Below are 13559 nucleotides of genomic sequence, written 5' to 3'. Positions count from 1 at the left end.
TTTGTTTCTTCATATTTCCATCTTTGTGGGGGCATTTGTATGGGATCAAATTCCCGCCAAATATATAGCGGTCACGTATAAAAAAATAATAAGCGTGAATCAAAAATTTAAAAACACATGTAAAAATATATTGCACAAACTGAAAAAAAGAATGCAAAATGATCAGAATAGCAAACAACGTGGTCACGGATGAAAATATAATAAGCGTGAATAAAGAAATAACAAGCATGAATAAAAACTTTAAACACATTAAAAGTTATTTTGCACAAAACTTAAACTTATGGTCATGCTTTGTTAAAAAGTATGGTTTTATTACTGTGTACTTTGTGCTTTCTTGCATTTTCTGCTCATATTTTACTCTTTTGTACGCTTGTGATGTTTTTCTCTTCGCTCTTCTTTCTATGTTCTGCGCTTGCTCTTCCAAATGTTGCAGTTCGAGTTTCATGTAAATTAGGGCGGGCTTAAGCGTCACCATTGGTCCACTAGTTCTAGATTGACAGATACTCCTCTAGCCAATCAATCGAAGAGGGGAGTTGACGTCACACTAATGCGACTCGTGGTACAAGCTGTTTATGTTTGTACAATTTCTTCAATTCCATTATAATATACTAAAATGTTATTTTTCTAATAATTTTATATACTGTTCAATTTCTTATTTGTGCTTTGATATGTGCATTTATTAAATTAATTATTTTCGCTTGGCATACCAGCGTGATTGCGTCACCGCCATAGACTGTAAAAAAATAGGTCACCGCACACTTCAGTGGGTGGTAGGGTGACCACCCGTCCCGCGTATCGCGTGCGCGCACAGCGTTTGAAGCCCAATTCACGCGTCCCGCAAATTGAGACCGTGTCACGCATAATCTATGCTTGCTCAAAAAAAATGTGGTCGCTCTATATCCTCGACCTCGAGCCCCAAGCAGACAAACGAACATTACTTGACATTTCAGCACGCTATTGTTGCCACACAAACCCCTCAGTTGAACTGCTGACTAGGTTGTTGTCAACTTTTTCGTTGTTGTCATGACAGCGCACGCACGCGCATACCAGACACACTGGGAAGGAAGGAACTTTTAGATGCGCGCTTTCCAATTCGAAAAATTCGAGAAAGAGACTGAGTCTGAGAGGCAACGCCATCATCAATTAAAAAGAGAAGGTGTGGGTACAAGAAAGAATGGGGAAATTAATATTTGTGGCTGAAAGGTGTTGAGGGGGATACCGAGAGGGCTTTATGTGACCTTTGCAAAACGATGTCAATCGTATTTTTTTTTTTTTTTTTTTTTTTTACTGTTCCTGTGGTGTTGAGCAACTACAATTCCTGTTAATCCTATAACTTTTTTATTATAATGTATTTAAAGCAAATAAATTGTAATGAAAAATAAATAAAATTAAATAGTAAATCTTTTTTTTTTTTTACTTTTTTTTTTTTAAATAGTAAATCTTAAGTGGAAGTACATCTGTCAATTCATTGAATGTTCAAAATATTATGAGTCTTTATTTAGAAAAAAAATACACATTGGCTGGCCTATTCATGAGCATACATCAGCAATTACACGTTTAGGAGAATAGGGCATTATTAATATACCATGTAAGGTGGGTGCTAGAAATGAGTAAACCACTATCAGTGAGTCTGCCAGTGGGGCACCGCTGCGCCAGGCAGTGTCCCACATTGTCCCTCAGAAACATACCCCTTGTCCCCCCTTGGGCTTATTAGCAGGTGGTCACCCTAGTGGGTGGTGCGCGCCCGTGAAGCACTTCATTCTGAGTAAATATAACAACAAAGAAGCACTGCTGCACTCTCTTTTATTTCATTTTTACATTTTTATTTCATTTTTATTTTTACAAGAGTGCTACACTTACAAGGGAAGACGGCAGTTCAATTTAACTTTACAAAGACTTTCAAGCAGTAAAGCTATCTGAACTCTGGACATAAATAATTAAATTCATTTTTTTTTAGATACATGAGAATGTTAATGTGCACACTGGTAATTGGTGTTAAACAATAGGTATTACTTGGCTCATGATGTCAATATGTTAAGGCTGCTGTAAGCGAAACATCCTGCAATTATGAAACACTACAATTCGTCGCAAAAACTAAGTTAAAAACGGCCATTGTCTGAAGACTTTAGGACTTTGACCTGTCGCCGCTACGCATTGCCTACCTTTTTTTTATTAACCTCGCCAAATTTGACAAGATTATTGAAAATGATTGTGTTACAGAGAAGATATAGAGAAACCAGTTGAATTTAATACAGTGATTTACAAACTTACTGTGTTTACTTACATAGCTACATAATTGCATATTACTTTAGAATTAATGTTTTAAATATAGCTTAAAATTTGAATACAGCAACATCTCCATCAGCGATAGGTAACGTTGTTTCTAGAGTGCCGCTGTCCTGCAGAGTTTAGCGTCAACTCCGATTAAAAACCTCACCTGTCTTAAATATCCTAAAGACGATGATTAGCTGGTTCAGGTGTGTTTGATTAGGGTTGAAGGAGCTAAACTCTGCACCCAGGACCGACATTACACATTGTTATTGATTAAATATGAAAGTAAAACGGCCAGTAGGTGGTGGCTGCTCGGAGAAGATCGACGCTCGCGGTGCCAGGTCAAGTGCATTAGAGGTGAATGATGGATCATCAGACAGGCATAACTGTAACAGGTCGTTGTTAGGATGACGAATTTAACTATACCATATTGCCAGGTATACGTATACCGGCAACAGTTTGAGTTGCAGGCACACATGCAGTTTAAAGGTGTCCTGTTGATGGTCGTCTTCCCCTGTATAACACAGACTGTAAAAAATAGCTGTATAACAAGTAAGCATCAGTAGCCACGAGTCGCATTGGTGTGACGTCAATCCCCTCTTCGACTGATTGGCTAGAGGAGTATCTGTCAATCTAGAACTAGTGGACCAATGGTGACGCTTAAGCCCGCCCTAATTTACATGAAACTCGAACTGCAACATTTGGAAGAGCAAGCGCAGAACATAGAAAGAAGAGCGAAGAGAAAAACATCACAAGCGTACAAAAGAGTAAAATATGAGCAGAAAATGCAAGAAAGCACAAAGTACACAGTAATAAAACCATACTTTTTAACAAAGCATGACCATAAGTTTAAGTTTTGTGCAAAATAACTTTTAATGTGTTTAAAGTTTTTATTCATGCTTGTTATTTCTTTATTCACGCTTATTATATTTTGATCCGTGACCATGTTGTTTGCTATTCTGATCATTTTGATCAGTTTGTGCAATATATTTTTACATGTGTTTTTAAATTTTTGATTCACGCTTATTATTTTTTTATACGCGACCGCTATATATTTGGCGGGAATTTGATCCCATACATTTGGCCCTCAAAATGTGGGTTAAACAACACACACACACGTACACACACACACACACACACACACACACACACACACACATAAAATCCTATATATAAATCACAGACGCAGACGTCACGTTATAAGACAGACGCAAGTGTCACGTTCATTGAGACGAGTGCATGTTGCACAGTCATATTAAAGAACCGATCGCAACCGCTGGCACACTGCACTGAGCCGTGTTGAGTAGAGTGTTAAATACGTGTTAGAGAAAAAAATAATTAATAACTTCACTGCCACACGTGAATGACGCGTGACGTCTGACTCAACACTTCACTGCCACGCGTGATTTACGTGACGTCAGCGTGACGTCTGCGTCACGTCTGCGTCTTAAAATGAATGGAATAAATAGCAGAAAGAAAAAAAAATAAGACGTTGAGTGAGACGTTCATTGAGACGTTTGCATGTTGCAAAGTCATATAAAAGAACCGATCGGAACGCCATATTAAAATTCGAACACATAACGTTACACACCGGCGGCGCCATCCGGCGTCTGTCCGCGGCACCCAGCAACGGCTCAGGACCGTGTTCAAAATCGCGTCCGGTGTGCGATAACGTACCTCGAGTTGTCCTAGATGTTGTCGTGATAGCCGCGGCTACATGCCAACCACAGAATTACCACGGCTAACGCTAGTCTCAGTAGCAACGTATTTTTTTTATTTATTTTTTTTAGCAAATGGTGCTAGCAACAGGGATATGGACACAGAAAAGTTTACATTACATCAACAGTGAAAATACTCTCTTACCTTGAATATAGATGAAGTTGCACCGATGAAGCACAGGCCAAAACGGATCGAGGGCGAAGCAAGGTTATTTCAAACGTCGACTGTTGTGAGAAAATTCCAGAACAACTGCGGGCGGGCGGGCGAGAGAGAGAGAGAGAAAGCCAACCCAGAACATGGGTTACTCTTTGAAAAATAACCCAGAAACCCAAACAACCCATGAATTGGGTCAAAATATTAGCCCTATAACCCAGAAAATGGTTACTCTCTGAAAAAATAACCCATAATTTTAACCCAACACAAATAACCCAGAAAATGGGTTGAAGAAATAACCCAGGAGTTTTTAGAGTGTAGTTGGTGTGTTTCGGATCGCCCAAGAAGGGGCTTCCCGTGTCCAAACAAACCATCCCCAGCTAACATGAGTCCAGCGGGCCAGTGGCGGACCACCGGTGGCAAAGTTGGCGGCCCACCGGCGGACGCCGCTGGCGGATCACTGGCGTTTTGCTCATCGTTATTCTAGCGGACCTCCAGCGGCCGCCGCCGCTTTCCCGACGGTGGTCCGCTATCGTGCCGCTGGTTTATAATAAGTGTTATCTGGCGGACCACGGTCGGTCCACGGTTTATAATAATCAGTTACTCATGCTAACCAAAATGCCCTTACACTATAATTGATAAAAAAAAAAAAAAGCAATGTACACCAGTCTCAATAGCAGTTGCAAATTTGTTTTTATTAAATTAATTTTCAGTGAACAGATGAAATGGATACATTTGCATAACATTTACCAGATTATTTTATCCAATGTGACTATTAGTCAAGTACATTGTAGGATAATTTGTACCCTTATAAAAATGAACCATGGTTTTACCACAGCATTTGCAGTAAAACCATAGTTGCTAACAAAATGAACCATGGTTTCACAACAAAAAGGTTTAAAAACATATGGTTATAGTCATGATTACCATAATTTTACTGCAATTATTACAGCAATATTATTGCTGAATATTATATTGCTGTAATAATTGCAGTAAAATTATGGTAATCATGACTATAACCATATGTATATTACTACTTGAACCATGATTTAAAAAAAAATAAAAAATAATAACATGGTTGGTACAGTTGTACCATAGTAAAACCATATAGTGCTTTTCACAATACAAATCGTTCCATAGCAGCAGCAAAAAATGCATGTTCAAGGTTATACAATCGCAAAATATCCTTTAATCAGCCAGAGGCGACTGCTACTCACTGGAGAGAATCTTCTGGCAACAAAGTAATGTCCATAAGATAATACAAATAATGAGTTTAAAGTCCTAATTGCTATCCTTCAACATTTTTAAAGGGTAAGTTTGCAGATTTTCAACCCGCTATTCTTACAATGTTGGTAATATGTTAGAACAATGTTTCTCTGAGTTACGTGTACTGAGATATTCCTGTTTATTTGTCAGCAAAACTGTCATGCAAACCTTCCCCGGTTTCACAGAAAAGGCTTAAGATAGTCCAAGACTAAAATGCATGTTTGAACTGTCTTAACTGGAAGCAACTTGCACTCACATATCTTAAAATATTTCAGTGCCATTGTTTTGGTTCAAGATGCACACCAGTAATGTTTTTTTTTTCCTTCTTTTTTTTTCTAAAGTACATTTTAAAAAGCTACTTAAATATCCTAATTTCACTAAGGCCTAATCCTGGCTTAATCTAAGGCCTGTGTGTGAAACCGGGCCAATGCCTTATAAGGATAATATCTGGCAGTTTTGTGTCCATCTATAGTTGCCATCATCTGAAGTCTTTGTGAGTGTTGGTGTCATTAGAAGTCTTCACAAGTGAGGCTGGATCCACACTGGAGCTGCTGTAATCTCTAGTGAACTTGCTGGGCATCCTGAGATAGAAACAGGGAAGCAACAGGAGCAAGATTAGCATAGCTGCTGTACATATTATTTCAGGCAAAAGATGATCATGTGCACTTTTTACTATTTCATCACATTAGTGCAAGATTATGAGATGTGTAAATTGAATGCTTGGCTCCAGAGATGTGTCTTTAATCTAGATTTAAATTAGGATCATGTTTCTGGGCCCCAAACATTATCAGGAAGGTTATTCTAGAGTTATTCCCTTACATTCAATTGAATTAATAGGAAATCATCTGATTTTAATGAGAAAACATGACCTAACAAGTCATCATTTTTATATTTGAATACTATACATTCTCACAATGCAAACGTCCTAAACATTTCTGAGTATTATCAATGTTGAAAACAATTGTGCTGCTTAATATTTCTGTGAAAACCAGTGTAACAGTTTAATCCATTTTCTTTTTTCTCTCTCCAGGATTAAATGTTAAATAGACCGAACATATATAAATGGTAGTTTACACTACTAAACTCAAAAGTTTGGGTTCAATAGAATTTTTTTTTTTTTTTTTTTTTTTTTTAAGAAATTCATATTTTATTCAGCAAGGATGCATTTAATTGAGAGTAAAGATTTCTGTTTCAAATAAATTCTTTTTTTTTTTTTCTATTCATCAAATAATCCTGAAAATGAAAAATATGAAGCAGCACAACTGATTTCAACAATGATAATAATCATTAATGTTTCATCAAATCATCATATTAGAATGAATTCTGAAGGATAATGTGATGCTTCTCCATAGAAAACCGTTATTTAAATGTTTTAATATTATTTCACATTATTATTGTTTTTACTGTATTTTTAATTAAATAAATGCAGTCTTGGTGAGTATAAGATACTTCTTACAAAACAAATATATATTTTTACCAACAACATTAGAGTATGTTTGAAGTTTTAGTTTAGTTCCTTTATTGTCCACAAGTGTACATTTTTCTTTAGCTTGGTTTTACTTACTAGTCATCTGGTTGATAGCGCCTTAGAGATGATGATCAGCTCAACTCTGCTACGGTTCAGGACATCAGCATGGAAGGATCTAGGAACACAACAAACCATTTGTCACAGAGCCTACAATATTATTATACAATGACAGGTTTTATTAAAAGGAAAGAAGCTACAGCAGAGGTGAAATGCAGAAAAGAGAAAGAATATACAGAAAATGATTTCTTAATTAGTGTAGAGGCCAAAGTACAATTCATAGTAATGTGAATAAGAGTTAATGTTAAAAAGGTAAATAATTTCATTTAGAAGTTCATGTAATGGTTAAAATGTTAAATAATACTTAAAAGGTTAAAAGCATACTAGAATTCATGTTCTTATAGGATTTAGTACATATGGTAAAATAGTGTAATGCCTCTTTAAGAACCGGCCAAACTCCGGCTACATTACGTTGATTCTCATTATGTGATTCAGATGTTGAGAGCTGTGGAAGCGAACGGTTTTCTTACCTGCTAACTGCTAACTTCTAGCTACTTTCATTAGCAACTAAAATAAGTGTATTAGTCAGCTTACATTCTTTTTTGTAAATCGGAAAAACTAGCCGACTTTCGGCTACTAGCCTTATCATGCGCTGTGCTCATGGCTGGTGAGTGCTAAGTGGATTGCTAACGGTCTCAACGAGTTCGTCGTTGCTGCTGCATGACTGTTGCAAGTGGAACCTGTAAAAAAACCTGTCTCTTCATGAGAGCCTTTGAGCACCGCATAGAAAGTAAGACTGAAAACAGCAAAGATCGGCTTTACTATCTAGAACAGCACACATATGGACAGCCTAATGACTTAGTGCGCAGCTGTTTTCATATGGATCCAGATCAGGGATACCCTGAAGCCAAGAGACTTCTAAAGGAACGCTTTGGTGATTAATACAAGATATCCGTGGCATATCTAGACAAGGCTTTAAACTGGCCTGCCATTAAAGCAGATGACACCAAGGCACTTGAAGCATATGCCCTCTTTTTGACAAACTGCAATAATGCAATGTCAGATCTGCAGTACTTAGAAGAGATGGAAAATGCTGCTAACATGCGCACGATCATCTCAAAGCTCCCCCACAGGCTGAGAGAGAGATTCAGGAGTGTCGCCATAGACATTCAGAAAAAGCAAGATCGGCGGACAAAGTTCAAAGACGTAGTGTCATTTGTCAACACACAGGCTGAAATGGCAGCACACCCTGTGTTTGGTGAAATCTCAGGACAAACAAAGCGTCAGACTGAAAGGTCAAGTGGAAAGAAAAATATCACAACACTAGCCACTGAAGTAAAAGAACAAAAAGCTGAGAAAGATGCTGCTGGTGCCGGAAACAAGAAAGCTCAGGAGAAGGGAACAAACACGGACAAAGCCTTCATGAAACCTTGTATCTTCTGTCTGGGAGATCATACCATGGAACAGTGCAAGAAACTCCAAAGAAAGTTGCACAAAGAAAAGCTTGAATTCCTTAAGAGCAAAGGACTTGGTTTCAGTTGTCTTATAGGAGGACACATGAGTAATGCCTGTGAAGAAAAGAAGAGCTGTCAGATATGTTCAGCGACACACCCTATGCTCTTACACATAAAGCAGAAATTTAAAGACTTACCAAAGGAAGAGGCTTCACAGGAGAAGCAAAAAGAGGAGTCTCCAAAGAAAGAGCAAACCGTTGTCAGTGGATTCGTGGATGCAGGGGAAGCATGCTCTCAGACTGGGGTCGGGGGTACAGGTAGTGTCCTTGCCATCGTTCCTGTGAGAGTAAAGGCAAAGAAAGGCAACAAGGTGTTGACTTGTTATGCATTCATGGATCCAGGGAGTAACGCCTCCTTCTGCACTAACAAGCTGGCGAACGACCTTAACCTGCAAGGAAAAAATGTGAACATCCTACTCACTACTATGGGAGACCAAAAGACAGTCTCATGCAAAGCTGTATCAGACCTAGAAGTGAGTAGCCTAGAAGGTGATGACTTTATCGAGCTTACAGGTGTTTTGTAATGCATTGAGAAGGTGTGCCTAGGACAACAAGAACATGTTTGGTGCAGCAGTAGTGGATACAGTCTTAAATCATTTTTATCTAGATGATTGTTTGAGATCAGTTGCCACTGAACAAGAAGCAGTCAGACTACTCCAAGACTTGAAGGCCATCTGTCAAACAGAAGGTTTTAGACTGACAAAATGGACGACGAACAATCGAAATGTGTTGTTAAAAATTTGAGGACCGGGCAACAGAAGTCAAAGATCTCGATCTTGACCAGGATTCACTCGCCATAAAGAGAGCTTTGGGAGTACAGTGGTGTATCCGGTCAGATCAGTTCAAGTTCCACGTGCACATAGAGCAGAAGCCTCTCACCAGGAGAGGAATCCTGTCTACGATGAGTTCAGTCTACGACCCACTGGGAATGTTGTCGCCAGTCATACTGCCTGCTAGAAACATCCTGCAAGAATTGTGTAGACTAAGAACAGGCTGGGATGACAATGTGCCAGAACATTTTGCACAACAATGGACAGAGTGGACTGAAGAACTTCAACAGCTCACTGACTTTAAGGTGGATCGGTGCTTTAAACCACCTGAGTTTGGGAAAACAGTGCAAGCTCGGCTGCATCACTTTTGTGACGCGTGCGAAACAGGCTATGGTACTGTTACTTACTTAGTCCAGAAGAACAGTAGCAACCAAATATGCTGCTCATTTGTCTTGGGAAAGTCAAGGGTTGCCCCTCTCAAACCCCCAACTATCCCGCGGATGGAGCTGATGGCGGCTGCCTTAGCTGTGAAGGTGGATGTCATGCTGAAGAAAGAACTACACTGCCACTGTCAGATTCCAGGTTTTGGACGGACAGTACTGCCGTACTCAAGTACTTAGCAAATGAGAACATCAGATTTAAGACATTTGTGGTGAACAGGATTGCCATAATTTTGCAAGCATTAAAAGTGCAGCAATGGAGCTACATCAACACTCAGTTGAATCCTGCTGATTGCGCCTCCAGGGGACAAAAGGTGAGTGTCTTCATGAAGAACGAAGTTTGGATTGCAGGGCCTGCCTTCCTCAGTAAACCTGCAAGGGAATGGCCAGACAAACATGATCACCTAGAAGAGCTCACAGCTGAAGATCCTGAGGTCAAGAAAGGCATACTTGTCAATGCTACAACAGCAGAAGAAAGCACTGATGCAATGCAACAACTAATTCAATACTATTCTTCATGGATACACCTCAAGAAGGCTGTGAAGGCTCACACAACTCAAGGGAACCCTGGTAAACCTGTCAAGGAAGAGAAAGGAGATGGAATGTACAGTGATCAACAACGGGTGAACAGGGAGATGTTGAGCTACAAAAAGAGTCTCAAACAGACTTACCTGACCATGAACAATCTGCGACAAGCTGAGACGGATATCATCAGCCATTGTCAGCAAAGTAGGTTTCAGGAAGAGATATCTGCTCTTCGGAGAAAGGACTCCATCAAGAAGAGTAGTCGAATCTTCAGACTGAATCCACAACTTGAAGAGGGAATCCTTCGTGTTGGAGGGAGGCTCAATCGAGCATCCATGCCAGCCAAAGCCAAGCACCCGATGATCCTGCCTAAGTACCATTGTGTGGCTGATCTGATTCTCCAGGATTCGCATGAGCGGCTGGGACACAGTGGACATAATCATGTCTTGTCTCATGTACGTCAAAAGTACTGGATTATCGATGCTCCCTCGTCAATCAGAAGAATGCTGTCACGGTGTACTATCTGTCGAAGACAACATGGTGCATCAGGCACACAAATGATGGCGGACTTACCAAGAAACAGAGTTGTACCAGACAAGCCAGCCTTCACCAGAACTGGAGTGGATCTATTTGGGCCATTCAACATTAAACGTGGAAGATCATCTGTAAAAAGATATGGGGTGATATTTACTTGCCTTGCTTGTCGTGCGGTCCACATAGAAATGGCAACATCATTGGAAACAGACTCCTTTATTCAAGCTCTGCGTCGCTTCATTGCGAGAAGAGGTCAGGTGAAGGAGATGAGATCTGATAATGGGACCAACTTTGTTGGAGCTGATCATGAGCTCAGAAAGGCAATAAAGGAGTGGAATACTTCACAAATCGAGAACAGCTTGCTCCAACGTGACATCAGACGGTTATTCAATCCACCATCCGGATCCCACCATGGAGGGGTGTGGGAGAGAATCATCCGGTCCATCAGGAAAATCATGGGTGCTACACTGAGAGAACAAAACTTGGATGAGGAAGGTCTTCAGACGTTCTTCTGTGAATGTGAAGCCATTCTGAATAGTAGGCCTATTACCATGCCTTCCAATGATATTAATGATCTGGAAGCTCTTACCCCACAGCACTTACTCCTGCTCAAGACTAACCCCAACTTACCACCAGGACTCTTCCACAAGGATGATATTAATGCACGTAAAAGATGAAGGGAAGTCCAGTATAGACTTTATGTAGCCCTGCTCCTTTACTGCTGCTTCTGTGTAGATGAGAGAATCAAAGTGTGTGTGCGTTGTGCTCACGTTTCATTGATTACGGCCAAGCATGCGCCCTTAAAATAGCATATGAATAACATGCGCAACGCGCCACTGACTTTAAACTATTTTTTTTCGGTCAGTGGCTGAATTGTTTTCTAAACCTGCAAAATAGCATGAGGGAACGTTTGCGCCGGAACACGCCTCCTCTTTGCGCTGAACCGCCCCGGGGAGCGCAAGTTCATTCCCTAATTTACCGACGTGCGTCTGTGGAGGGAAAAGATGAAATGAGGGAATGAGGGAAATGAAACATGCGTCGGTGTTCAAAGTCAGTTGCGCTGGGTGCAAGATAGGGCCCATTGTGTTGTGTTCAAAACCCTATAACACTTGTGGTGTTCCCGGTCAAAAATGACCGGCCTACAAAAAATAGCTTATAAATCACTTGTTATGCTATATTATCACCAAATTTTGGATTCAATCTTTTGTCAACTTGTTCTCTTGCAGTTAGGACTGGTTTTATATTTCTATTTGCATCTGATTAATGGTAGGTCTCATTTATCTGAGAGTAGGCATTTATGAATAATTTTGGAAATATTAAGTAAAATATGAACATGTGCATTATGTTCATGTACACATATGTGCATGTGTGCTTGCAAACATCGAGCCCTTGGACCTGTGCATGTGTCGATACATGCATACACACACTACCCAAATGCATACAGACGCTACCCAAACACACACACACATTAAAACACACAAACTATTTTGAGTATTACACACATTCTTTTTCACAGAGAGAAACTTGATCCTACCCTGACCTGCATCTAATATTAATTCATCCGTCTGACATTCATAGACACACAAAACAAATCAAACTTCCTTGTGAAACATTAAAGTAGAATAGTTTGATATAACAGTGCAAATGTTTTCATATTTTATTTAATATTTCCAAAATTATTCATAAATGCCTTCTCTCAGATAAATGAGGCCTACGATTAATCAGATGCAAATAGAAATATAAAACCAGTCCTAATTGCAAGAGAACAAGTTGACAAAAGATTGAATCCAAAATTGGGTGATAATATAGCATAACAAGTGATTTATAAGCTATTTTTGTAGGCCAGTCATTTTTGACCAGGAACACCACAAGTGTAGTAAAAAAGAACAAAAATTGCATTTGCGCGTGAGTGTGCGCTACGAGAACAGGATACCGGCTGACAGGACAAGACAGTCCGTTTTTCTGAGGTGAAAAACTTTATTTCAGCGTACACTTATGTCACTGACTGGTAGTTCCTATTGTGCTGGGTTTTCTGAAGTAACGTTAGTCATGATTCGCCTCTCATAATGCTCTAAACCTGATGTCAATTATGATGTAACACTCATAACCTTCAAGCAATTAAATATGTAAGCAATAACAAGAGGCTGTGCTGAATCGTGAATAAGTCACGGCTGAAGTGAAGCGTCAAAGTGTCAGTTGCGTAGCTGTCAATGGAGGGACAGATATCTTCATAAAAAAAAATCTTCATTTGTGTTCCGAAAATGAACGAAAGTCTTACTGGTTTGGAACGACATAAGGGTAATTAATGACAGATTTTTCAAGTTTTAGTTAACTAAGCCTTTAAGGCTAAACCTCAAGTGTCATAACACCATCAAATGAAGTTCTGATAGAACTGTAGTGTAGAAGTTGTTTTGCTTAAAACTTTTAGGTTTACAAAAGCCAGTTACAATAATATCAGCTGAGTGGGAGAGAACTACATGGTGAAGAAGAGACAATGAGAGCTGTGCGCAAATAAATAGATAGCCCTCAGGGCCAAATTAACATAAGGGCTAGACGGGGCAGATGCCCCACGGCATGAGCAAGAAGGGGGCCCGTGATTGGCAATAATAGACCTAGATTGACTAGCACCTAAACTTTGATGACACCTGTCTGAATTGCACTTTCAGGTGGATATTGATAGTTTGTTCATCAGTAAAGTGGCAAAACTGCAACCGCGGCATTCCTGTATTGCTGCACAAAAGACCTATTCACTGGCTCCACACCTCATTCCATGCATGCAAACAAAATTCTCTGGTAGCTTTTGACATGCTATGACATGACACTCCCTTGTCTTGTTACAAAAC

General features: G+C 39.7%; 1 protein-coding gene across 1 annotated transcript in view; it reads left to right on the top strand.

The window, feature by feature from the left end:
* The window catches only part of LOC307163328 (CMP-N-acetylneuraminate-beta-galactosamide-alpha-2,3-sialyltransferase 1-like), a gene marked incomplete at its 5' end in the record, with an annotated part of 148619 nt that overhangs the window by 80287 nt on the left and 54773 nt on the right, over nucleotides 1–13559 (top strand). The window lies entirely within an intron of this gene.

Source organism: Squalius cephalus (genome assembly GCF_949319135.1).
Source record: "Squalius cephalus genome assembly, chromosome: 8".
In the NCBI taxonomy this organism is placed as follows: domain Eukaryota; kingdom Metazoa; phylum Chordata; class Actinopteri; order Cypriniformes; family Leuciscidae; genus Squalius; species Squalius cephalus.
Note: the sequence above shows the minus strand (reverse complement) of the source record. Positions and strands in the feature narration are given on the sequence as shown.